Source organism: Plectropomus leopardus, chromosome 17 (assembly GCF_026936395.1).
Source record: "Plectropomus leopardus strain MGB_pleo_1.0 chromosome 17, ASM2693639v1, whole genome shotgun sequence".
Lineage (NCBI taxonomy): Eukaryota > Metazoa > Chordata > Actinopteri > Perciformes > Serranidae > Plectropomus > Plectropomus leopardus.
The window spans coordinates 9,557,795-9,583,123 of NC_142192.1; the positions used below are offsets into that span (position 1 = coordinate 9,557,795).

The 25,329-nt window shown below is 40.1% G+C and overlaps 1 protein-coding gene across 5 annotated transcripts in view; it reads left to right on the forward strand.

Annotated features, from left to right (window-relative positions):
* Positions 1-25,329, forward strand: part of tshz1 (teashirt zinc finger homeobox 1) — a 200,879-nt gene that overhangs the window by 162,955 nt on the left and 12,595 nt on the right. The window lies entirely within an intron of this gene.

Sequence of the window (25,329 nt, forward strand, 5' to 3'; positions counted from 1 at the left end):
GCAACAGCATTGTTTCATTTACGCAGCCATGCCTCGGTGCCAAATCTGCCTCTTGAGAAATGAGCTGCACTTGAACGCTTTAAAGCTGATCCTCCACGAGGTTGCCAGCATCCAAGTTCTCCAAACAAAGCTCATCTTATCTCGTTTTTACAGGCTAACGTGTTTGATGTGTTGGTGCCAGTAAAGAGAGAGAGAAAGAGAGAGAGAAAGAAAAGTGGCGTATTTTCAGCTTGTGTTCCGCTCTGGGATTGCCATCCTTGATTTGATGCTTGATTGATCGCCTGTCATGCGACTGCCTTTGATCTATTCATTCCTGATAAACATCAGTAAATCATTCACCATAGAGACACGCATGCGCCCCGGCAGCTGGACTCCCTCAAAGGATAACTTTTTGCCCCCGCCGAGGAGCAGAGAAAAGACAAATTGAAAGAAAAGTTCTCAAGCGGGATAAATACTTTGCGATTAATACCCAAGGGGGAGGGAACAAGGGAGGAGGGGAGGAGGAGGGGGGGTGATGGGGCGTAGCGAGATCACAGAGAGGCATCTAATACACAGGAATATCCCCAAAACACTGCAGGGGGAAGTGGGGGGTGGGGGGGGGGTTACCTCTATTGGTCAAGCTTGTGACCTGACCTTCGTGTTTGTCCCATAGAAAAAGGAAGTGGAAATATGTGCAAAAGCAACATAATAAACTATGGATGTCCCAGTCATAGGCGTAGATTTAGGGGGGAGGCAGTGGACAAGTCCCCCTCAAAAAGGAAAAAAACATGTGCATTTGTGTCCTGCCCAGTAATAAGATGGAAGTAGCAGATGGCTTTTATTTTGACAACATTTAAGATATTTACGCTGTAAATGAATGCAGAAAGTGGAGCATAAAATCACCAAAATGCAGGAAAATAAGTTCCAGTGCTCGTGATTTTTACCTGATACCCCAAATGTGTCTCGCTCAATGTGTCCTACACCCTCGGTCCTCGATCATGATTTTTCACCTGCAAAACCGATCTGAGTCATTTGATATTGAATATCTGCCGATACTGAGTCCCGATTCGATACTTTTATTCACCTGGATAATACAGCTGCACAATGCACATTTCAACTACTTTGAAGTTATTGAAATCAATGCAGTGCATGTGCTTGACAGTTTAATATCTCTGCAATGCAATACAAGACAAAAATGTCTGCATCCAAACAGTTCCTGCGGGTTTTTAGTTTTATTTTAACAAAAATAATTAAGTAAATGAATGAAAAATATTTTATATGGCTCTTATCACAATTCTACTCAGTGCAAGATTAGTTTTTTTCGACAAAATAACAAAGTAAACAAAATGCGTCTTCAGAAATTGCTCTCAATCTACTTAGTGCAGCATTATAATAAAAGTACACATCACTACAAATGAGTAATATAATCAGAATTCCACTTCAAAGTAGTGTTGTAGCTAAATTTTAACAGTCACAACAAATAAAATCGACCACAATTCCGCTTCTTACAGCATTATCGTAAAACTAGTTCACTAAAAATGAACAAAAACAAATTGAACATGAAAAGAAAAATTAGTTTCTATAATTGGAGTAGCAGCACTACGATTAAACCCGAATACCTGCCGCAAATCGTGCTCTCCATTTACGACACCTGTCTGACGATGGATGTTAACAAGGGATTGGGCGGGGCGCATGCTCAAAATAACCAATCTCGTTCAGTTGAAAAAAAAATGTGTTGATTGGCCTGATACTGATCCAGTTGGGACATCCCTATCATACACACTTCAAAATAAACACAGCAGCGATAAAATTATATTAAGTCACTATAGTTGCTTAATAATTAAAACGAATTGTCAATTGAAGTATTTCAAATGAGCAGCTGTAATACTAAGCACCTAGAATGTTGCAAGTTAAGCACAATTTTGTATTTAGTAAGTTGTTTTTTTTTCCAGCAGCAAAAGTAAATATTTACACGTTTCCATAGAAATTCAAAGCCATAATTTCCGATTCAGCTATCGCCTCCTGACATTCATGCCTGCATGTTGTCGTTAAGTTGACCAGACGTGAACTGTTCTGAGAGAGAATCGCATGTTTGCCTGAATCCATTTGATGTCCCTGGGCGATGTGTGTGATTGACATGCATTTTCAAATGACGATGGGGGGAAAGAGGAGCCTTTGAAGTCGGTGCAGTAATGACCAAAGCCGAATAAAACAGCTGTAGAATGTTAAGCAGGCGGTGGAAATGTGAGGTTAAGCAGACTTAATCAAGGTTGTGACAGAAAGACTTTGAACTCGGTGGGGCTGTAATTTCTAATTGACGCCAGGCTTTAGTGATGGATAGAGAGAAATGTGTTTGAAGAGCAGGCCCTGAAAGTGAATAGTTTTATATACATCCGCCATAAATAGCGGAGAAATCCCCAAACGAGAGGGGGGAAAAAAAGTGTTTCCTGTTTTCCAGCCTCTTCTGGTCACTCAGCCGAGCTCTGAAGTGGCCCCATTCTGGCTCCAGCTTTTGAATATTGATTTAATTGTCTGTTTTTGTGACGAACGCATACATCACACACAGTAATGGTCAATCCCAACTTGGCAGGCTTTGTCTCGATGTTATTTCCAGTGTGTGACATATCCAAAAACTTTAGCACCTAGACTGAAGTATGTGTGACCGCTTTCTCACCTTCGAACACGGACTATTTTCTTTTACAATGCATTCCAGGATATTTCCACAACCTGGATTTGTTACTTTGGAGTTGCACTAAAACAAAATGTTGCATACGCTCCTCAGAGAGAGAGAGAGCGAGACATTTCAATGGCTCTTTGTATGCCATTTCAAATGGGCTCTGTTTCATCAGTCACAGTGATGATTTTAGACCGTGTAATGGCGCTGTACCCTATCTAGTTTATGACCAGTGACAATACATCAGTGTTCTTTCATTTGGAACCGCATTACTGCATCTGTTAGTTTTGGCAGTTGAGTTCAGTGCAGTGCAATTTGAGCAGCAGAGACTTTTGCTGCAGTCATTTGTCGTCATTTTCAGTTTTTTTTTTCCCTTGTCTCCTCTCGCTGAAGTGTAGTTGTGTTGTGAGGTATTTCTCACAGGACCTCAAGGTAAACAATGCAGTAGTATCAAGTAATTATGAGGAGAGCAAAAATGTGGTTTGAGGGGAATTTTAAAAAAGACGTAAACAGCGTCGGGGCTGCGACTCTGGGTCAGTTTTGTTACGTTTTTTTGACGAATTTTCTATGTTTAACTCATGTTGACCTTTCCAAAACTAATGTTAAACTAATGACATTGCTTTTGTGAAATTAATGTTAGAGCTGGAACGATAAGTCAGTAGACAGAAAATGACAGCAACAATTTTGAAAATCAAGCATGTATATCATTTGTCAGGTGGGGAAAAAGGCAAATATTTTCCGAATCTAGTTCCTCTGATTTGAGGATCCTCTTTTCTCAGTTTAATATCATTGCAAATTTTATATCTTTGCGTTTTTTGGACTGTTAATTGGACAAAACAATAATATGAAGATGTAACTTTGGGATGTGGGGACTTTTAAAAGTATTTTTAAAAATATTTTCTGATATTTTATTGGCTAATCAATTAATCAAAAACAAATGTTACTTTATATCAAGAAGAACGTGAACAATAGAGACTGATAGTAACTGCATCAGCAGCTATTTTTAATGCTGTTTAAAGAAAACTGCATGATATTGGACTGTTTGCATCAGTGGCATTAGCATGTTTGTGATCAATTTTTATTGAGTTTCAAGATGTGCATAGACAATGGCAGCAAAGATAGGCATTGCTAAATTGTGTTACAGTTTAAAAAAAACAAATTATTAAATAAATAATGATGAAAAAGAAAACATTATAGGTCTGCACACTTACTCGCATCACAGTTGCAATTGCAAGATGGCCTATTGCAATCCCCAAATTGCAAAAAGTGGAAAAAAAGGGGAAAATATCTACCATTAACATGCTGCAGGGATGTCCTGGAACACACAAAGTTGTGCAGCCCTATATATTATTAGCACTAGCATGTTTAAATATGGCAACATACAATACATATTACAGCTTCATAACCAGTAATTAATTTAGTTTTCAGATGTGAGATATTGTATATAAGATATACCGAGAAGCCATAATTCTGTTTTTGCCATGATACTGAGGTCACAGTTTTGATTGCTGTCGGGAAATTAATGGTTTTGCTGCACGTCGGCTCTCGCTTTTAGCTTGCCAGCCACAATATCTTAAATCAAACACTGTCACTCTAAGTAATGAATCTGTCAACTAATCATTCAACACGTCAGAGTGATTACAGCGTGACACTGTGTTGAATTTATTCCACTGGAGTTAAAAAGGTCGACCTGCAAAAAAAATAGCATTCTTTTTTATTACCTGTTCTGGGCAACATTTTGTTTTACTGAGACAGAGGAAGAGGCGGGCAAACTGTGGGTGACCAATCCACAGTGGGATGGATTAACATACAGGTCCATCCGTGTGTGTGTGTGTGTGTGTGTGTGTGTGTGTGTGTGTGTGTGTGTGTGTGTGTGTGTGTGTGTGTGTGTGTGTGTGTGTGTGTGTGTGTGTGTGTGTGTGTGTGTGTGTGTGTGTGTGTGGGAAAGACGTGTATGTGCTCACTGTTGTGGGGTTGAATTAAGCAGGGAATCTGAAATCCTCTCTTTCACTCTCAGATGTTTAAGTTTAGAAATATTTGATCCTGTGCTGGATTCTTATCTTCACTGACAGCAGAGAGAGCAGTTTTCTGCGCTGACAGAATTAGTGCAGGTCATGAAGGCAGAGAAAGTGACGTGCTGTGATACTGTCAAACATGACTGTGTGTAAATTCGTTCCTGAGACCGTAATTAGTTTGCCTTTTTGTCTGCTCTCTTGATAGAAATGTTAGGCAACTGGCTGGGCTCGGCCACTCACACACTGATGCCACTAATTAAAAAGTTTAGCGCTCTAAACATAAATCAAGCATTCGGGTTACAGTCAAGAGGGTGTGGACGCTGTTAATTTCTTTAATACGTATGATTCAGTGTCTCCAATAAACGGACTTCAGCGCCACGTTTTAATGATCTGTCTGTATCGCTTAGCTCAGCATGTTTAATTAAAGCGCTGTGCAACGTTTGTCCAGATTGAAGCCACAGTGAGGTGCAGGATGCCTCGCCTCGTGGGCCTCTCCACTGACATCAGCGGCTGCCTAAACAGATCCCCCCTCTTTACTGCCACCATCACCACCTCAATGCAAAAGGAGTCTCTTAATTATGACTTGTGGGTGGGGGAGAAGTTGAGCTTCCCTTCTTCCCCCGACGGCATCGTTAGCCGCGGTCCCTAATTATCCAGGTAGCTGACGGATCAGTGACAGGGCCCCACCGATTAATGCTTACAAATTCAGCAAGGTGTCAACTCTGCAAGCTGCCTTGATATAATCAACTCGGTGTTAGCCACTTCTCCTCATACACCCACCGCCAGTTGTTTCCACTCAACAGCAGAGGTTGCTTGCAGTGTGACGTGACAAATTTGTGACTTGCTGGACACAAACACCCCTGTAACGAGGTTATGAGCGGTTGTAGTGTCAAGGATGTACGTGACCTCTCACTGTAAATAGTTGCACATTATAGGCAGTGCAGGTTTTTGTTACTTAAAGGAAGTGATAAGATGCGAAGAATCTATAATATTCTGTTATGGTACCTGGTCATTTTTTTGGGAGCATCTATAATTTGATTGATTTTTTATATTTCTGTCAAATTTCACCTTTAGAACACTACATTTTCTGAATAAAATGAGTACTTTTACTCCACCACATTTACATTTTATGTCATGAAATTACTTTTGATACTTAAGTACAGTTAATATTCATTTTCTGGTAATATATCAAGGGTTCCCACAGATGCTTAAAGAATCTTAAAAGGCTTTGAATCCATTAATCTAAAAGTAAAGTCTTAATTGGCATTCAAATGTATCAAATCAATCTTTCAGAAGCCTTGCTCAGACATTGGAGGCAGGATTTTTATTCATCTTTTTTTTGACAGCACGCTCAAAATAAAGTTAACACTAAAAATAATGATTTTGACAGAAATCTTCTTACATTAACATCACCAAAGAGTCACGTTTTATGTGACAATAAATATTTGAAAAATAAAATAAAATTCTTCCTAACCTAAGGCAATTTTTTTTCTCCTCCAATATTAGCTACCGTAAAATTAGCCAATTAAATTCCTTTCCAAATGGCATTATAAAAGTTGTAAAGGCTTATATCTATAGGAACTCTGGATATCTGTACTTTGACTTAAATATGACTTTTAAGCAGGGATAGTTGCTATTATATAGATACTATGAAAGTATAAAAACGCTCATTCCAAAGGAAAATGCACACAGTCCGTAATCAGAAACTGTGCCTTTAAACAAGCCATCAGGATTACTACAGCTTTGTGATGTCACAAATTTAGGGTACTATATTAACGTTTTAAACTTAAACATTCTAAATGGGTCGCTTTTTTATTTCCTGCGTGAATGTTTTGCAGTGTTAGTGAAAAACAATGCATTTCAGGAATAGGGTGAATATCAGGCAGACAGTATGAGAAAAATACTGTGGTTTTTGAACATTAGAAGCATGTAAACATGTTCTAGTGGAAAACCAAAACACAACTAGGAACCTTAAAATGATCAGAATATGGGACCTCTAAAGAATAGCTTACATGTTGGATGTGAAAAAATTTTCTTAATGCTTTGCCTTTCCCTCTGATCTTTCCGGTAACAGCTTTTTGGTTTGTTTGACAGAACAGGAACAAAGTTCTAAGCCGAGCTGCGTTAATACATTTTGTTGTTGTTGTTACTTTGCATTGTATTTCCTCTGCAGAAATTTAGCTCACGGCACCTGTCAACTAAGAAGCCATCGCCTTGAAACCTTGTGTTGGTTTTATCGGGATGTTTCTGATAAAGTATTTAATGACATTTGTCAGGAGTTGAAGCTGCACTGCGAGGAAAAAAAAATTATGTTATTTGAAGTTAAAAGTCTGTAGATGAGAACAGAGCACGCCGGTGTGTTTATGTGTGTGTGTGTGTGTGTGTGTGTGTGTGTGTGTGTGTGTGTGTGTGTGTGTGTATGTATGAGTCAGTGAGCAAGATGAGGAGTTTGTGCAGCCCTCCGTGTGTGTATGAATGTGAAATATTCTGATCCTGTGATAAGGCAGTGTATGTAAAGTGCCATTAACAGGTGACATTGACTGAAGGAGTCAGTGGATATATTTGCTATCCCACACTCCGCTACACCCGCAGTTTCATTTGCATGTGGTGTCAGAGCCAGTAGGCCTTCAGGAAATCAAAGACACACACTAATACGCACACTCGCACAACTACACTCTCTGTCCTCATCTTCGTGGAGGTTAAGTGACAAATGAAGATCGATGACTGCTCTTATGGAAAAGAGAGGGTCGGATTGAAAATATGTGGGAATTAGGCTCGCCAGCAGGGTGACGATGTAAAGGCATTCAGCGCTGCAGCCGTGAGGTAAAACTATCCCAGAGCTTAATGAGCTTCAGAGGAAGCAGGAAAACCTGGATTTTCACTCAAGCACGACGCGAGGAGGCTCGACAAAGAAGTAGAGAAAACAAGGTCACTTTTACGGGAATAAAACTCACTAGCATCCTCACTCTTGGACACATCCTGTATGTATTTATTGTCCCTGATTTTTTAGTGTCTGGTTTCCATTCGCTAAAGACATCCTGGCCGCGATTCAAAACAGCTGCACAACAAAAGCCACAATGTACAGCGGGGATGTAAAATAATAACAGGAATAATAACAAGAATGAAATCATTCACAGGACTTATCCTTGAGGGGTTTAGGGCGCCGGTTGCTGATTGTTGTGAAGCGTACATAGAAAGTTCGCTGCTGATTGAGTAAAATAGCCAGTTGGGTAAAAGGAGAAGAGGGTGAAATCACAGGCAGGCTTTCTAAAATATATTCTATTGATTGCCTTATACACAAGCAGAAAACGTATTCACTTTTTTATCCAACACAAACACATGAATTTCACAAAGCTCACCTGAGTGTGGACCTTAGTGCTGCAGTGGTATACTGATTTTGAGCTATACAGTGGAATGAAGATTGACAGTTTTATCAGTTTTTTATTGCTTACCTGCAGTACTGCAAAAAAATGCAACTGTACGGAGAATCTCGCCTTTATTTTAGTTACTTTCAACAAGGACACTCTGAAACTCAGAGATTCTCAGTTTACCATCATGTATGACAAAGAAAGTAGAGCTGACCGATGTCTCAGCCAGCAGGATTTATCGGCTGATATTGGTCTATCACAGATATATTGGTGTCAGCTCATATTTTGTCCAATATGCACAACATGAAAAGTTTATTTTTAACAGACCATAATGCAGAAAAAGATAGAGTACTTAAGAATGCTGAAATTCCCAATTAAGTTCACAGTTTCAGTGCACCAAGGCAAGTTTTGACGATAAAATGTCTTGTTCAACTGTAAAATATCCTGCCTGTTGCACTGCATAACAGATACAGTACACTACACTACACTACACACTACATAACATATACAGTATGTAAAGTCAGCCAGCATATTAATATCAGAATATTTTACACTCCAATATTTGTATTAGCAACAGCCCTAAAAATACAGTATGTGTCAAGCTCTAAAAGAAACATAAAAACCTCACATTTTAGAAGCTAAAAACAAAAAACAAAAGCCAATCAGTTTTCCAGTGATCGAGTAGTCGTTGCTGCTCAATTTTTGGGATTCAACATAACTCGCTCTTTATTTTCCATATGCTAATAAAGTGAGAATTTCAGTTGTTAAACTCAGCTTTAGGCAATTTAAACTTAGCTTGAAGCTGCACACTTCAGAATATTCATTATTTCTGTTGGCTCTCGCAGAGCAGCAAAGAATTGTGGGCAATCAGACGCTCAGAGTAGGCCAGCTGCATTTATTTCTTCACACAAACATTCCTCTGACAGTTTCTCTGATAATTTAAGCAGTTTGAGAATCAGATGAAGAAGGACAATGGGAATAAGGCTAAGTGTGGGAAAAAACAAAAGAAAGATGCAGAAAATAAAGACAAATGGGAAGTGATGATTTTGAGGCAAGAAGACGGGCGGTCCAGAGTACACTCAGAGGTCAGTGTGCCGTCAGGGGAGCCTGCAGTCTGGAGTGTTTTCTGTGTTTTGGCTTGTATGTCTGTTGTCTGAGTACTTTAGTGCAAATGCACTTTATGTTTTTAGTTATCAGTTCCAGTGTAATGTTACACCAGCGTGTTGTGTGTGTCCTTGCATGATTGATGCTCTGTACGCCAGACAGACGCCGTTACTTGAGAGTTAGCCAGTGTTGGCTGCTGTGATCTAATTTGTCTAAAGCCAAAAAAGACTCTGATTCAGATGTTTGTTTCTGCATTTTGCCCGTCTGAGCTCAGAAATGACTCTGCGTGATTTATATATTTTTTTAGTGCTACACTTGATGTATTAGAAATTGCCACTGAGGCGACGCCTGTTGCAGTAATGGTGGTGATCATGCTAGGGATAAGGCTGGAGATACATGGCCACCGTAACAGGCACAGTGAGGTTAAAATTACTCTCAGTACTCCTGTTTTATTGAATCTATGGCTCCCTCATATTGCTGGTACTTGAGTCGAGAGCTCAGTCCGTTAAGCTAAGACTGGAAAAACTGCCTTTGATCCACAAAGTAAACATTAAAAAACAGTGTCGAGGTGAGCGAGTTTCCAGCGGAGGCCCCTGTACGACCCAGCCCTCAAGTTGTGCTGCTTCTGTTAACCAGCCTTGAACATCTGGGTGGAAACAGAGGCGGTGTGGATGAGGGGGAGAAGACAACAGAGGGAGAGAAAGAGGGGCTGTGAAGAAAAGGTATTAAAAGTGACAGATGAACAGGACTTGGGTAGACGTTCTCCTGCAGCAGCTGTGACTGCTGCCATTGCTCTGACAGGTGTCAATTAAGAATTACTGCCGAAGCCCTGTAGTCATTTTTTCCTGCCCAGCTGTCTGTCTGTGTGCCTTTTTGAGAAATAACACTTTACCCTTGTCACTGCTTTAGCGCTTAGCCGTGGTCGCCCCAGAAAATGAGAGCATGGCGGGCACACTAATCGATAACCAGTGTATTAGCAATTATTTTGCCCATTGATTTACGGTGGGGCAGCGACTCCCACTGTGTTGTTATTAGCCGCTGATTATATGCCCCTGTGCTATACTGCAGACACGCACGCCAACACATACACTTGCTCTGCTGTTGCCAGGTAGATACACTGTAAAAAGTTGATTAAAAAAATCTAAAAGGTAAGTAAACTATTTTTACCTCATGTTTACTTTATATCTGTTTGTAAGGTTTCCCTAAAATGTTGTTGTATTTACTTAATTTTGTGAAGTCAAGTTAAAAAATGACAAAGGAAATTCACTTGTTTTTTTCTAATTGATTGCAACCTAAGCAAACCAAGAAAGTCTAACTTAACTGAACAGTTGTGTATACTTAGAAGTATTTAGGAAGCTGATTGCATTTGATGAATAAAGTAAGCAAAGCAAAGAGTAATTATTTGGCAGGATTATTGTAGTTTTAACAAATTGCCATTCTGAGCATCTTGAGAAAAGACCAGTGTTTGAACGAAACAACTGACATATACAATCAAAAAAACCTGCGTAAAGCCTTAGACAGAACTTTACTGGAGATTTCTAACAGGACTCCATGTCATGCCGTTTTATACAAATATCAATACCAAATCAAGCGTCAGCCAACTTGCAAAATATCTAAAACTATAAAAATGTTAGTTTAGTCAGACAAACTTGGTTTACTTCAAAACTTTAGATGCTATCACAAAGCAGTCAATTCACTGGTCGATTCTAAGTTGCAAGATCTTCTCAAAATTAAGTAAATACAATTAAAATTTTCATAGATTTAACAATAAGGTATGAAATAAACATACATTAAAATGAATATTTATATTTACTTAACTTTATCAAGGCAATCTGTTTCCGAGATTTATAAAAGTAAGAGCAGCTTGTGAGTTTACAGTGTAAATGTAGTCCTTACAGTTAAGTATGTAAAGACTAAAGAAGATATTTCTTGATTTTCAAAGTTTACTCCATGACCTTGACTCAGGAGTTCCCCAGATATAGATACAGATACAGTTTAATGTAACCATAATTCCATTCTCTTGACAGCACAATAAAATCATGTTTTCAGTTGATTATGTTAATAATATTTTAAATTATAGCAAGTCTAGTTAAGGAAACCACTTTCACCACTATTTATCTGACTGCGACACAGTTCTGCTCACAGCCGAATCTCAAAATGAAACAATCAGGTGTAGCTCTCTGGCTAAAAGTATGTGTAATTTATGTTTTTTAGTGTGATGATTTAAAGCACTTTCACTTTTGGCTTTTAATTATTCCAGCAAAAGGGTCCCGCTAACAAAATTGGTATTTTAGAAATCATTGTCAACAATGGAAACAATTTTCACCTTGTGGCAGCCCAATCGCCAGAAGAAAATGCTGGCAATGTACGTTTTCTGCAAACCACAGATATGTTACATTGGTACATTTCATATAAATCATATCAAGATTCCTAAAATGACTAAGTATGTGAGCTTACTTTGTCATCAGGAGGTGGAAGGGATGGTGGGTGGCTTGACACCAAGGAGAGATGCCTGCCAACTTGCAGACCAGTTGTCTAGATAAAAACAAACAAACAAACGTAAGGTATTTTTTAGCAACCTGCTGCTGTCTTTGAAGTGGGGATTGTGCCACAAGAAGCACTTGTTTTTTTACAAAGACAGCACTGTGTTTTCAGCCAGGATTATGCCACCACAAATGGGTATTTTAAGCTAAAACATTACCTTTTTCTAACCATAATTAAGTGTTTTTAGTGCCTAAACCTGACCATACATTAATACCCAAATGTTTGGTTTGCAGAAACTCACAATGACGGCATTTATTCTAGCAATTGTGTTGCTTGTAGGTTAAAGATAATTTAATAAGCTCGAAGATAAAATGACACATGAGGTTTTAGCTACAGATGCCCCAGTCCAAAATGTGTTTGGGTGCACACTGACCTAAATAAGCAGATCAGTTATTGGCCCGATATGACAGATCCACATTAAATATAGTTTCCTCATCAAGGGCATCAGGAGAGAAAAGTTGATTAGTGCATCCCAGCTTTTAGCAATGTCAACTTTTCATTGAATTCTTCAACTTAAAGCTAATGAATTGAAATGAGCTTACTGATTTCAAAGGGGCACGCTAATCATTTGCGGAAAGTCTTGAAACTAAGTGTCTTGCGAAGGGAAACCAGAGTCATTTCAGGCACTTACGACTGCAGTACTTTTTGGCTGAATGTATCTCAGCAGAAATTCCATTAAACTTCAGAAGAGGGAAATGAAAACTTTGTAATGGAGAGTTACATCAATTCTTCACACCAAACTATAAAGCTGCCCTAAAAAGGCTGGAGGGTTACAAACAGAATTAGTGTATATTGTTTGTTTTTTTGAGGGGGTCGCGAAGGGAAAGGCTGGATATGGGCTGGAATATGTATGAACATGATATCTATACACTGTTGGTATTTTGAATATAATCCTCATATAAACATAAGGAGAACATCAATCAAACCTATGCAAACAGCAGCTCATAAAGTTTCTTTCTCTCTTTGCAGCTCAAGAGAGTCTGCATGTAGAGCCTGTTGTGCAAAAAATGGCAAGAATCGGAATTGCAGGGGAATTCAACTTACTGAGCTTGGGGGACACTTTTGCAAAATGGCAGAAGGCCAGGGTCCAGTTGTAGTGGCCCTTTACGTGTTTCTGGGATTTTAGAATGTTTCTAGGATTTTAGGACATTTCTCTGTTTTTAGGAAATTTCTAGGAGTTTAGGACATTTACAGGATTTTAGCATGGATTTTAGGACTGTTCTAGGATTTAAGGACATTTCTTTTAGACATTTCAAGGATTTTAGGATGTTTCTAGGATTTGAGGACATTTCTCGAACATTATAACTTTCTCAGATTTTAGAAAATATCTAGGAGTTTAGGAAGTTTGCAGGATTTTAACATGTTTCTAGGAGTTTAGGACATTTCTAGGACTAATGACATTTCAAGGATTTTGGGACTTCTAGGATTTTGGGACATTTCTAAGCTTTTAGGACATTTCTTGGATTTCAGGATGTTTCTAGGGTTGTAGGACATTCAGGGCTTAGCTAGGATGTCAGATGGGGGATTCTCCACTGGCACCTTTTTTGATAAACAAGATTTATTTTGATGCTGTTTTATGCATTCTGGCACTTTATGTATACTAAAAGTACAAAAACAGTTCCCAGTGTGAATCACTTATTTTTTATTGTGAATTAGAAAATTGTTTGGAGGCCATCCAGCATCCTATTGGGGGCCAGGTTTGGTTCGCAGGCTGTAAGTTGAGTATAATTGCAATACTGCATATCACGAGAAGAAAGGTACTTGTTTTTGTGGATAAAAGCTGGCCTCAGCATATCCAAAAAGCAGTCGGTGCAAGTGGACGAAAGTCAGGGGGTGGAAATTTCTGTCCCCAAAGGAGTGTTTATTTAACTGATAAGGTGAGTTGAGAAGCAATGAATATAATTTTTTTGGACAGTAGTTTACTACAGATAAGCCACCTGGGAATGGATACAGTTAACAGATGACACTTTGTCCTTGAGAGCGGACGCTGGGGAAGGTCATGCTGCAGCCTGGTGTAGTGCCACTGCCATCCTCCCCTCACCTCTTCATCTTTATCTCAGCCTACTCCCTCTCTCTTTTTCTCCTCGTTTTTTGGGATTAATGCCCCCCCGCCCTTACTCCCTGTAAGCCTTTTCTCATCTTCCTATCTGTCATCAATCTCTATCTTACTGACTCAATTCTCCTCCACCCTGCTCATATTTTCTTTCATCTTCCTCCCTGTCTCTCGCCCTCATCTATCGCTCTCTCTCTCACCGGATGCTCAAGAGTCAGTGAACTGGTTACAAGAACATGAACTCGACATCTGAAAAGGAGAGCGTAATATACCCTTTCAGGCCCACTGGCCTCCTTCTCATATTTCAAGGACCTCCTTTTGCGATCGTCTGATTTCAGTGACATCCTGCAGTCACACTTCTGACTTATAAAAAATCTGAGAGGTCACAGGGGTGGTGAAGTCTTTGAAGTCTAAACACATGACTGTCACATATTTTCCGAGACACATTTCCATTCCCATAAAGTGTGCTGCACAGGAAAAGAATCAAAGCAGATTTTGTTGGTGTGACGCTATTCACTTTTGTTTGACTCACATTTAAAAGAAACCCATTGACCACAGATTGCTCGGGGTTACACAAAGTAATCAGTAAACAGTCGTCGCCTTGATGGGCAGTTTAAAGGAGATATAATGTCTCGGGAACCCAGTCAATTCAATAACGCCACATGCTACCCCCAAAAATTCCTCCCAAATCTTTCCTGAGCCGCCGTGTTGTCTCAGACAGTGACAATCACAGGGGGGGTATAAGCTCAGCTCCGTCCCTCTAAGTCGTCTGTCTCAGAGAGAGCAGCGGGAGGCCTGTTGTACACCCACATGTCTCCTCTGTGAGCATGTCTCTCATCACTCTGTCTGTCTGTCCAGCTCGCTGTCCACCTGAGCATCTGTTTCTGATCACCTGTCTCTGCCTGTCTGTTGACCCAACTGTTGTCCTGTTTACTTGTCTGTCTCTGGTCCATCTGCCTCTCCGATGGAACACAATGACAGGACTGCCACTGTTTCAAACTAACCACCCTGAAAACATTTTGACATTGAATAATGTTTGTATGGTAGTCTGCATCAACACTGAACTTTGACGTAAATACAGCCATCTGGTGTAGAGAGGTGTGCAATGTTACATTTACTCAAGTACTGTATTTAAAGTAATAATCTGGGAGACTTTCATTTGAATTTCATTTGTCTTTTAAGTCACTATATATCGCCAGATGAGGTAACACAGTGGTGACTGAGCTTATGGCCCACTGATTTAAACCCTTGCATTTGCAGTATTACGAAGTGTCGAGGGCGACATTCCCGGAAAAAATCACAAGCGGCACACAGTCATTAATAATCCACTCTCACACACAGATACAGACATACATGCACACACACACACACCTTATGCTGTGGTAACCCTTTCATATCGCCAGCGGCGGGGCTCATAAAACAAGTTGATATAAATAAACTCACCAGCCTGGTTTCAAGCCTCAGTCTGCAGTTACCACTTATCATAGGTGCCACCAAACAGAACAAAACACTAATCTTTAAAACTTTAAGTATAACTTTGAAGTACTTGAGTATTTCCACTTTATATTGGTAGCGCTCTACCTTTTTGAAAGAATTTATACTGTGCTTAACTGGACTCCATGAAGTTATTTTGCCAGGCCAAGTCATAACTAAACCCCCTATAATATCAAGAATTGTTGTTTTTCACTTCAGTTTTTGCACAGGTAAAACAAACATGATAAACATGTAAATCATTTAGTTTTAAAAGTGCTGGTAGATGGACTTTGTTTTGATTGAACAGAGCTGTTTTTAGACTGTATACTAAGCTAACCAGCTGCTGGCTGTCACTTTATATCTTATGTACAGGCATTGATCTTATCTCTCGACAAGAGAATGAAAAAGAAATTTCCCCAAAATGTTGAGCTATTCATTTTAGATTTTCATATAAAACACTGTATGAATACTGTATGTATAATCAGCTCACAAAATAGGATACAGTATTAAATATTGTATAACTCAAAAGCTAAGTGCTTAAATGAGTGCCACCTCAGCCAGCTAAGACGATTACACATTGGTGATGATGTCTATAATAATCCAGTACAGTAGATAGGCCTAGTTACATACCATTGATACAGGCCAGTTATGCCTGCATAACTTTATGATACTTTGAGTATGTTTTTTGCTTTTTTTCTATATTTTTTGTACTTTTACTGAAGTAACGTTTTGAATGCTGTACTTTGGCTTAAGCAATGCATTATATTTAAATAGTAGTATTACTCCTTTAACAGACTAGACAACTGTAATACTTGCTCAAACTCTAGTTGTCACCCATTGTTCATTGAATATGCTCATATTTTCATCAGAGGTGAACTGAACTTAAACGCTTTTATGTAACTAATGAACGTGAACATGAGGGTTTATCACTCAAGTGACAGTTAATGACGCTAACGTACTTTGTTTTTTCAGCACCCAGCATGTCGAAGGCTTCCTCATCAATTTGTGATTTCTACTCCCTGAATCGAAACCAAACTTTTTTATTTACCTTCCCAGAAAAAAAAAAAAAAAGATGCGACAAATTTTAACAGGAAGGAAACACTTTGAACTGCCTTGGACACAACACTTGCATGACTAGAGGAAGTGGCAATTGAGACTACCCAGCTACCGATACTGTTAAAGCCAGTTCATATGAATATTTGAAGGAGTTCTATGAACAAATCAGTACAAATTCCCCATGGAAAAAAAGTATACATATGCAAAATTTGCCTGCTGGGGCTGAAAATACAAGTCCAAACATCAGCAACATTGGCAACAAATTTGAAACAGCACATACAGTTAAAACATCCGACTAATCTTTGGAAACATCTCTGAGTTAATGACGATGAAAAGATTTTATTTTACTTAGAAAATGCAAGATTTTTTGGGGACTTTGAAACCCCTGAATTATGAATGTGAACTACTTAGTTTCAATCTGTGTGAACTGAGATAGATCTTGTGAATCTGCACATCACTGCCCATTGCTGCTACTTGCAGTTTTTCTGCACCAATAAAAAATCTATTCTATTCTAAATCCTGACCAATATGTGCTTGTTTGTGTTTTCTTCTTGCTGTAAAATATCTCCCAAGAAAAGCGTCTGGATCTTTTTTTAACTAGTTAATTTCTTCCCATTTAATAGTATTTGCTTCTGCCTTTTACTATACCTTATAATTTGGGTATCGCTTGCTGTTTGACCTTTGTCAAGGTCTGTGTAATGTATCTGTCATCTTGCTGAATGCTAACAGTATATTTGGAATTTGTCTGGCATTCGGAGTCCAAGAATGGACACACTCCCTGTGTGTATGAGTCATTTCTAGGTGTGTGTGGCATTTTTTATTTTTACTTAACTAATCTGTTTTTCCTCTCCATCTTCTTGATTTGTCACTTTATTTCTCTTCCTGCCTTGCCTCATAGTTGGAGCCTCATTGTTTAACTTTTTAACTGCTGTCAGATTTTAGGAAACAAAAAACGGAGCCAAGAGAAAGTTATGAAATACACATTGAACTGGAAGTCCAAAGTGATGACTCAGTAACGGTTTTTACATTATACTGGTTGGCAGCCATCAGCTCATATGTTTATTAAAGACATGCTGATAATGTACAGTAGGGCTGCTAATCTTCTTTTGACATCATAATTTATTTGATTTCAACATAATTCAGTGTGCTACAGATTGATTAAAGGCTGCAATATAGATTGTTTTGATTATTAATTAATCGTCCTGTTATTTTCTTGAATATTCAGTAATTGTTTAGTCTATAAAATGCTGGAAAATCAGACCAATACCTTAAAATCCAAATATGGTCAGTTTGCTCACACAGAAGATAAAAAAAAGGCTTGAAAACCAGTAGGAGCTTTGGAATGTTTGCAATTTTTCTTCAAAACAATTCATTGCAACTAAGAGGATTGATGCGTCATAATGAATTTTTGATTTCCACTCATATGGAAAACATTAATAACGGCATAAACATTCAAAAACTCATGAAAAAGTTCAGATGAACAACCCCCGCCCGCCCCGCCCATCATTTATAAACACAGTAGAAGTATACAAACTGATAGATTAAAGTTTAGGTTACATGTCAGCATGATTTCAGTCATCCTTCTATCCGACAGGAAAAAGAAACGTTTGCAGCTTTGAACTTGTGTGAGGGTTCTCTGGCAGCCATCTGGGATGAAAACAAAAAGACAGCTGTGGACTCTGTTCTGGATTTTGCTTTAATCAAAAAACTTCTCACATTAACTTATCACTGTGAGAAACAGGAGCTGCAGAGTCCGTGTTTCTGGTTAGAGTCCACTGTGTGAGACTCAGGAGGTGCATTGCAGGCCTTGAAAGGTTTTGACTCACTGTAAAATGTCAACAACATAATTAACAATAAAAAAATGCTAGTTTATCTAGTTAGTTTGTTTCATAAGAAGCAGACAATATCTGTAACATTAGGTTCCTTTTGTGTGCACAGGGCCAAGCTTTTGTCAGTAGAGGGAATGTGGCTGTCAGGACTGGTTAATTAAACTTGGTCAAACTAAACAAGATCACGGAGCAGCATGGCTCGCACTGATAAACATCAAGTTTATCAAGTTCACTTAATTATATCGTTACACTCTCTCCAGTAACTTCACCACGGTACAAAACAGCCAGAGAGAGGCAAACATACCCTAAATTTCAGTTTCCCAAAGGACTTTAGTGCATCATTTCAAGATGAATCCATATGTATCTAATAATTGCTTTTTTTTCTCACCCATGTTTTTTTTTTTTTTGAAGTATCTCTAGTTGTTAAAGACAACAGAAATCCCAAATATTCTATTCACAAAAAGACAGAGGTGGAAAGATATGTAAATATTGTATTCAAGTAAAAGTACTTATACTTTAAGGAAATTTTTACTCAAGTAAAAGCACTCATGCAAAACTTCTCATAAGTAGTAAGTAGTTGTCCCCGCTGGTGGATCCAAGTTGAGCATTTTAGCATGTTAGCCTGGCTAACACAACTTCTAATGCTGCGTTCACACTACAAGTGACACAGCAACAGGTTACAGTTCACTCTCAGTGGGGCCGATGACATGGCGCTACATACTGACGACACTCTCCGCTGCTGAGGGTGTGACGCGCTGCAGAGGAAAGCTAACTTTGAAGCGTCAGCCAATCGTATGGTTTGTTTTTAGCTGTGGCACTGTGCTGTTTAGTTAGCTGATGCTATGCTAGCTTTATGTGCACTGCAGTGTACACAGGGATGCAACGGTGTGGCAAAATGTGATGTTACAATGGGGCTCAGACATTGATTATTGATTATTATTTGATATGGGTCACTTAGCGTGCTTGCTGGGTGGAGCATTAAATAAAAGATTAAGGTAAATGCAACCTTTTCTTTATTTTTTTTAAACTCCGCCAAGGTATAATAATGCTAACCATTACCACTGCTAGCTACAGCCTGCTTTCGTTTTGGATTCTTTCCACCTGCTGCCATTAAATGTAACACTGACGACATATATCTCTTCTAGAACGTCAACTTAATGTATTGTCACTTCTATTGATCCCTGACTTCCTGCGTCCACAGACACACCTGCAGCTTCTTCTCGGCAAGTTTATCTCCTTTTTTTGGTTCCAGTCTAACACACTTTAACCTAAATGATTAATGTGACTTTTGTGTTCACTGTTTACGGGAACGCCACTTGAAATGTAGCGAAGTACAATACATGATAAAAAGTACTTAAGTTCAAGTAAAATCTCCAAATTAAGAAAAAAAAACAACTTTGTTAGTTGTTGTAGTAACCAGAGTAAGTGTAATCATAACTTTCACCTCTTCAAAAAGACAAGATGACACTGTGCTGAGGTTCAGTTCTAAAAGTTCAGAACACCTAAGAGCTCAAAAACTCGTGCTGTTAAAAGTGCTCTCTTTGGGACAGGAAATCAACACACACGACTGGACGGGCCCGTCTGAAAAGAAGTTAGTTTAAAACGACGTTTTCACATATTCATAGGAAGCCTTAAAACAATTTTAAAACTACAGTGGGACATTTTTAGCCTCGCCGTACCAGACACAGTGGAGCTACTGTGGAAGCAGTGCTGATGGCACAATCCTGAGCGGGTGAAAATGTGCGCCCCTCCTCTTGATATTTGGGATCTATTATGTATGGAGGAGCTGAGTGTCTACATGACCGGGGCCAGAGAGCTAGACAGGGCTGAGTGAGGCACTATTGTGTGTGTATGTGTGTGAGGAGGGGCGTAAAGGGGTGAAAAAAAAGAGGAGAAAAAGAGAGTGACAGCAGACAAAAAAGAAGCAGGGAGGAAAGGGGGAGGGCGGGGGGTGAGGGAGTGGAAAAAGAGGAGGCAAAGCAACAGAGGAGTGAAAGAGAAATGACTCGAGGGGTTGAGGGATGGAGAGAGAGGTGAATAAAGCGAGAGAGAGAAGTATCAAGGCAATGGAGAAGAAAAAAAGAGAGAGAGAGCAGTTGGATAGTGGAGGAGAGAGAGAGAGAGAGAGGGGAGGATGTCACCCATGGCTGCCACTCATCACTCACAGCTTAATGACGCTGTTTTTTTTCCTTCTCCCGCTTCTTTTCCGTGGGAGAGGAGGAGGAGGGGGAGGTAGTCCGGCCCAATCAAACGGGGTCATACAGAGTTCACAACCTCCAGGTGGGACTGTCCTCCACCAGGGAAACGCATGTGCATGTGTGTAGATGTGAGGACAGCATGGACCTGGAGATAGTTTAGAGAGGACGTTTTGAAAAATTCTTCGCAAACAAACCCGGCGTGGTTGGAAGATGTTGAGATAAAGGTTAATCAAGTAGTGGCGAGGGTTAAAACGAGCGTTCTCACACGTAGAAAGCAGACTGGAAGACGCAGGTTTTTTAAATTACTCCGACAGTTCTGTAAACATGTTAAAGTTTTTGTTTTATGTGCCTGTCAGGCGTTTTTGTCGGTTGTCGGTTAAGGTGCAAATGCCTGGTCCAAAGTTTGTGTTCATGTGTTTACATTTGTGTACGTTTGAAGCATGTGTGTTTACGTGTGTGTACGCGCATGTTTGTTTTCAAGAAAAACCACTCCGGCTGTCTGTCGCTTCCTTCTGGGGTTGGCCTGATTCCTATTGGAGTTTTGATTCAGCTTGTGTGTGTGTGTGTGTGTGTGTGTGTGTGTGTGTGTGTGTGTGTGTGTGTGTGTGTGTGTGTGTGTGTGTGCGTGTGCGTGTGCGTGTGCGTGTGCGCGCTCCACTTGTCCTCTCACTCAGTCCCGTTTCTGGGAAGCATCAGCCGTTTAAAACTCAAACGGCAGGATTTTATCCCTCGCTCTCCTCCTCGCACCAAATTTGGGGAACAGCTGGGGCGGCCATGACGATGATTTGTCTCCCTCTGCCCGTCCGGCTGACAGGTTGAGAACATGCGCGCACACGCACACAGACACTCGCTAATAGGCACACACACACAATTAAACATGCACTCGGTATCATAGACAGACAGGCGCAAACACACAGACACAACTGCATACCCCTTATAAGAGGCCGTGTTCTCAGGGCGCTGCCAAAACACTCTGATTTCCTTTAGCCTGGGCGGCCATACATCAGCTCGGGGCCTCCCAGCCCGGATGGCAGGGGCTGACAGAATGACATGTGTCATTTATCAAACGAGGGGCGCCAGGCCTCAGGAAAAGAACAGACCGCCGCGTGACAAAGCCCCCCGAGAGCTCTCCTCCACTCGCAACGAGGGGAGTGTGTCATGGGATAGACACTGACAAATCTGCGGAGATAGAACACACATGGATACACGCTGACACAGACACACAAGCGGAGGAAACACACACTGAGAGGCACTTCCAGCACAAATCCACATTATATTCAAGCTCCATTCTGGCTTTAAAAGTTTGTTTTTTTGTGCTTGTGTTTAACCCGTTCAGATCCTCCATATATTTCAATGGACATAACTTTTCTAGGATGCCTAGATCTATGATAACTGTCAATCAACTCCACCCAAATGCACAGACTTACTTGATGGGATTTCTTTAAGTGTTCCACCTCATCTAAAGTGGACTGCAGTGGAGCAACGGCCCCTATTTTAACAACCATTGCTGACTGTGAGGGAAGGTGGAAGCACAAGGCACATTTCAGTCTATTATTCATATAGTTAAAATACATTATTTGTGTTTAAACTGTTTAAAGTAAACACCAGTTGTTATATTACTTATACCTGTCAAAAAACAAAAGATTCACAGATTCTTTTATTCAAAATTTTTCAAAACTGTCCTTTCATTGGAATGTAAAGTGCATCTGAATGTTACCGGAAAAATAATAAGAGAAATACAGTTTATTTAGGGAAATACTGATAAGATTTAATTTTCTAATAATACAGTTAGCTTTTATTCTATCTTATTGATTATATTGACAGAACATTCATCTCTGGGGGTTTTCCATATACTATTTTCTGGATATACTTCAGAAATTAATCATATTTTGAGTCATAATGACAGAACTGAAAATCCATATATCTGTAATGTGTTTTAAATCATCACTTTACTCATTGATATGATTTAATTATTCTTGAAAAATACATAATCTGACATTTTTTGGTAAAAAAAAAAAAAAAAAGTCTAAGATACTATTACACTATATATTATACTATTACATTTTTCTTTGCAAATGATTTATGCATGAATTAAGAGAAGAAATCCATCACTGTAATTTTTGGGGGTTTTTTTGTTTTGTTTTTTGGAACATAATTGGGTTCTGAACGGGTTAAAGAAAGAAAAGTCTTGTAAAACACAAAAGCAAATACAAATTCTGGATTTTAACGTGCTGGCAGCGGACCTACAAACACACATACCCACACATACACCCACATATATGTTTCTCCTGCAGGCAGAGAAGCCGCATGCCAAAGCTTCTCCTGTTGCCAGCAGCAGGCCTGTCTGTGTGCCCGTCCTTCTTAATGAACGGTCACTGGCTGCCGAAAGGAACTCTCTTAGCTGGCACCGCCACTCCATCTCCTTCCTTTCATATCCATGCCACCACACACTCACAGTATCCCTCTTTTCTCCTTCATTATGTCTCCCTCCTCTTCATTCCCTCTTCCCTCTTTCTGTCGTGATCCCCCTCCACCCCCGTTTACTCTTTCCATAGCCTGTTCATTTGTCTTCATAAGCCTAATTTATTTTCTCTGCCAGATGCAAGCTGACAGCCATCAGTCTCTCTCCCACACACACACACACACACACACACACTGATGCACACACACCTGACCCCCCCCTGACATGCAGATAGATACACTGCTGTATGCACAAATGCACATAGCTCTTTTCTTTTTATTCATTCACTCTGTCTCTATTACACACACACACACACACACACACACACACAGAGCCCGTATTACCTCACACTGCTCTGAGGTCAGTTCTGCAGTCGCGTACCCTCTGTTTTACCCCTGTCCTCCACCCCCTCCAACCCCCAAAAACCTTCCCATTAACATTACTGAAGATGGATGTGTCTTCATAGCCAAGATTGATTGCGGATATAGAGTTATGGTGCCATTTATGTGTGTGTGTGAGTGTGTGCGTGTTAGTGTTAGATGGAGGGCACTTTGGGAGGCGGCGTTTGGAGCTGAAATGTGAGGGAGGCAGGCTTTTCTCTCGTTTTCCAGAACCTTCCAGCCGTTCGTTGTCTGTCCGCAGTCTGATATTGTGCTCTGTTGAAGGATTGCTTCCTCTCTTCCTGCCTCTCTCTCTGACTGTGAAGCCGTTCATAGCCATTGTATGCTCACACACACACACACACACACACACACACACACACACAGAGGCATGCATAGTCGCACACAGACGCAATCAAGCTGAGATGGCTACTGATACTGGTCCACTTTGAGAGTACATAATTTACTGACTTTCTCCAGGGACCCTTTTTCAGCCCCTAATCCCTCCTCCCTCCTATCATTTCTTCTTTTGTCACTTTATTGCCATGGTCATCAGGAAAGGGAGAAGAAAAAAAAAAAACCTCCACACAAGCACACATACACACTCCAAACTGCTGTGCAGTTCAGCGTATGCCTTTGTTATATTTTTTTGTTACGCCCCTATGCTATTCATCACGCTTTAAATCCTAAACTAGTGTTGAAATGAAACAGTAGAACTTTGTTTAATGGAGCGCCAGACTTCAGCACTAACTCGTCACTGGAGTGGGCAGAATGAAAAAGAAAATGTGGCGATGCATAAAGGATAGCAGTTTTGATGGTGCACAATTGCTGGAATTTCCCTGGTGACACATGCAGTTAAAAGCACTAAAATGTTTGGGGACGTTTGCCTGTCCTGAGCAGCCTCCTGCCCTGAGGGTTTGCGCTTCTAATTAATTTCCCTGAAGTGACTTTATGGTTTTTAAAGTTATGATTTTCTTTTGTCTGTCTCTGAGGTCATGTTCTCACAAAGTCCTCTGCATTCTTGTGCTCCGGCTTGTGATGTGAGGTTTGTTTTTGAATGGCTTACAGAGGAGTGGAAAAGAGTAGAGAGGAGCTGATGAAATGTTGTAATACAGAAAGATGAGATGGTGTGTGTGTGTGTGTGTGTGTGTGTGTGTGTGTGTTTGTGTTTGTGTTTGTGTGTGTGTGTGTCACCCCACTGTCTTAAATCAGACTGCTCAGTAGTTTAAAGGGCGGGTCACATCAGCTTTTAAAACAAATTAGTTCAATTCAATCAATAGAGTTGCAGAGTGAATCCGCTCACATTTTTACTTCAACTTTGATGAACTCTGATGTAAATTTGTACTGTTGACAAATAACAGACCATAATGACCTTTGACAGAGAGGAAGCGAATGTATCTGATGCCGGGGACACGCTGCCTGCTTGAGGAGCATGTGAGCACGTAATGCTCAGGCTTGCTACAGTTGTGTCGTTTTTAAAAACAGTCACAACAAACAGTTAGTGGAATTTGAGATGAATTTTTTGCCTTTTTGGGATTCTCGCTTTTACTGTGGAGACACACAAAAAAAACAAATTTCTTCAGAATTCAAGATAACACAGGATGAGTAATTAACACACAAACAGACATTTTTCTGTCTGTTTGATAGTTAGCGGCAGAGCTAGCGAGCTCGCTGGGTGTAAGAAAGCTGAAGAAAACTCCTCTTTATTGAATGAAATGATGTAAAATCATGCAAACACAATCACTTGGAAGTCGGTGGCCCTTTGTAGAGGGTAGAAAGAAACTCTGAGAATGACTGACTAGCTTGTTCTCATCTAGCTGGCTTGCAAGTGCTTAGCTTGCTGGCTAAAGTCACCAACTAAACCTGCATGTCTTTAGCCGGTCACCTGGCTTCAAGAGCCCAATATTGTTTTTTGCAAAGATGCATGTTGATCTTTACGGTGCCTCCTTCCCACAGAGAGTAAAGGATCAGATTCGTGGAACTGTGTGTGTCGACGTGTGTGTAGCCTGTGTTTTTCTTCTCTTCCTCTGTCTCTTTTCCTTCTCTGTGTTTTGTTCCTCAGCAGTGTACAAAGTGGATGGCCTCTGTGAATTGAGGGGAGGTCTGACAGCGTGGAGAAGGTTGATTGATGGCTTATTGTGCAACCGGACTCGGCTAGACCGAACTGGTTAGGTTGTGACCCTGTTTTGGCCCCG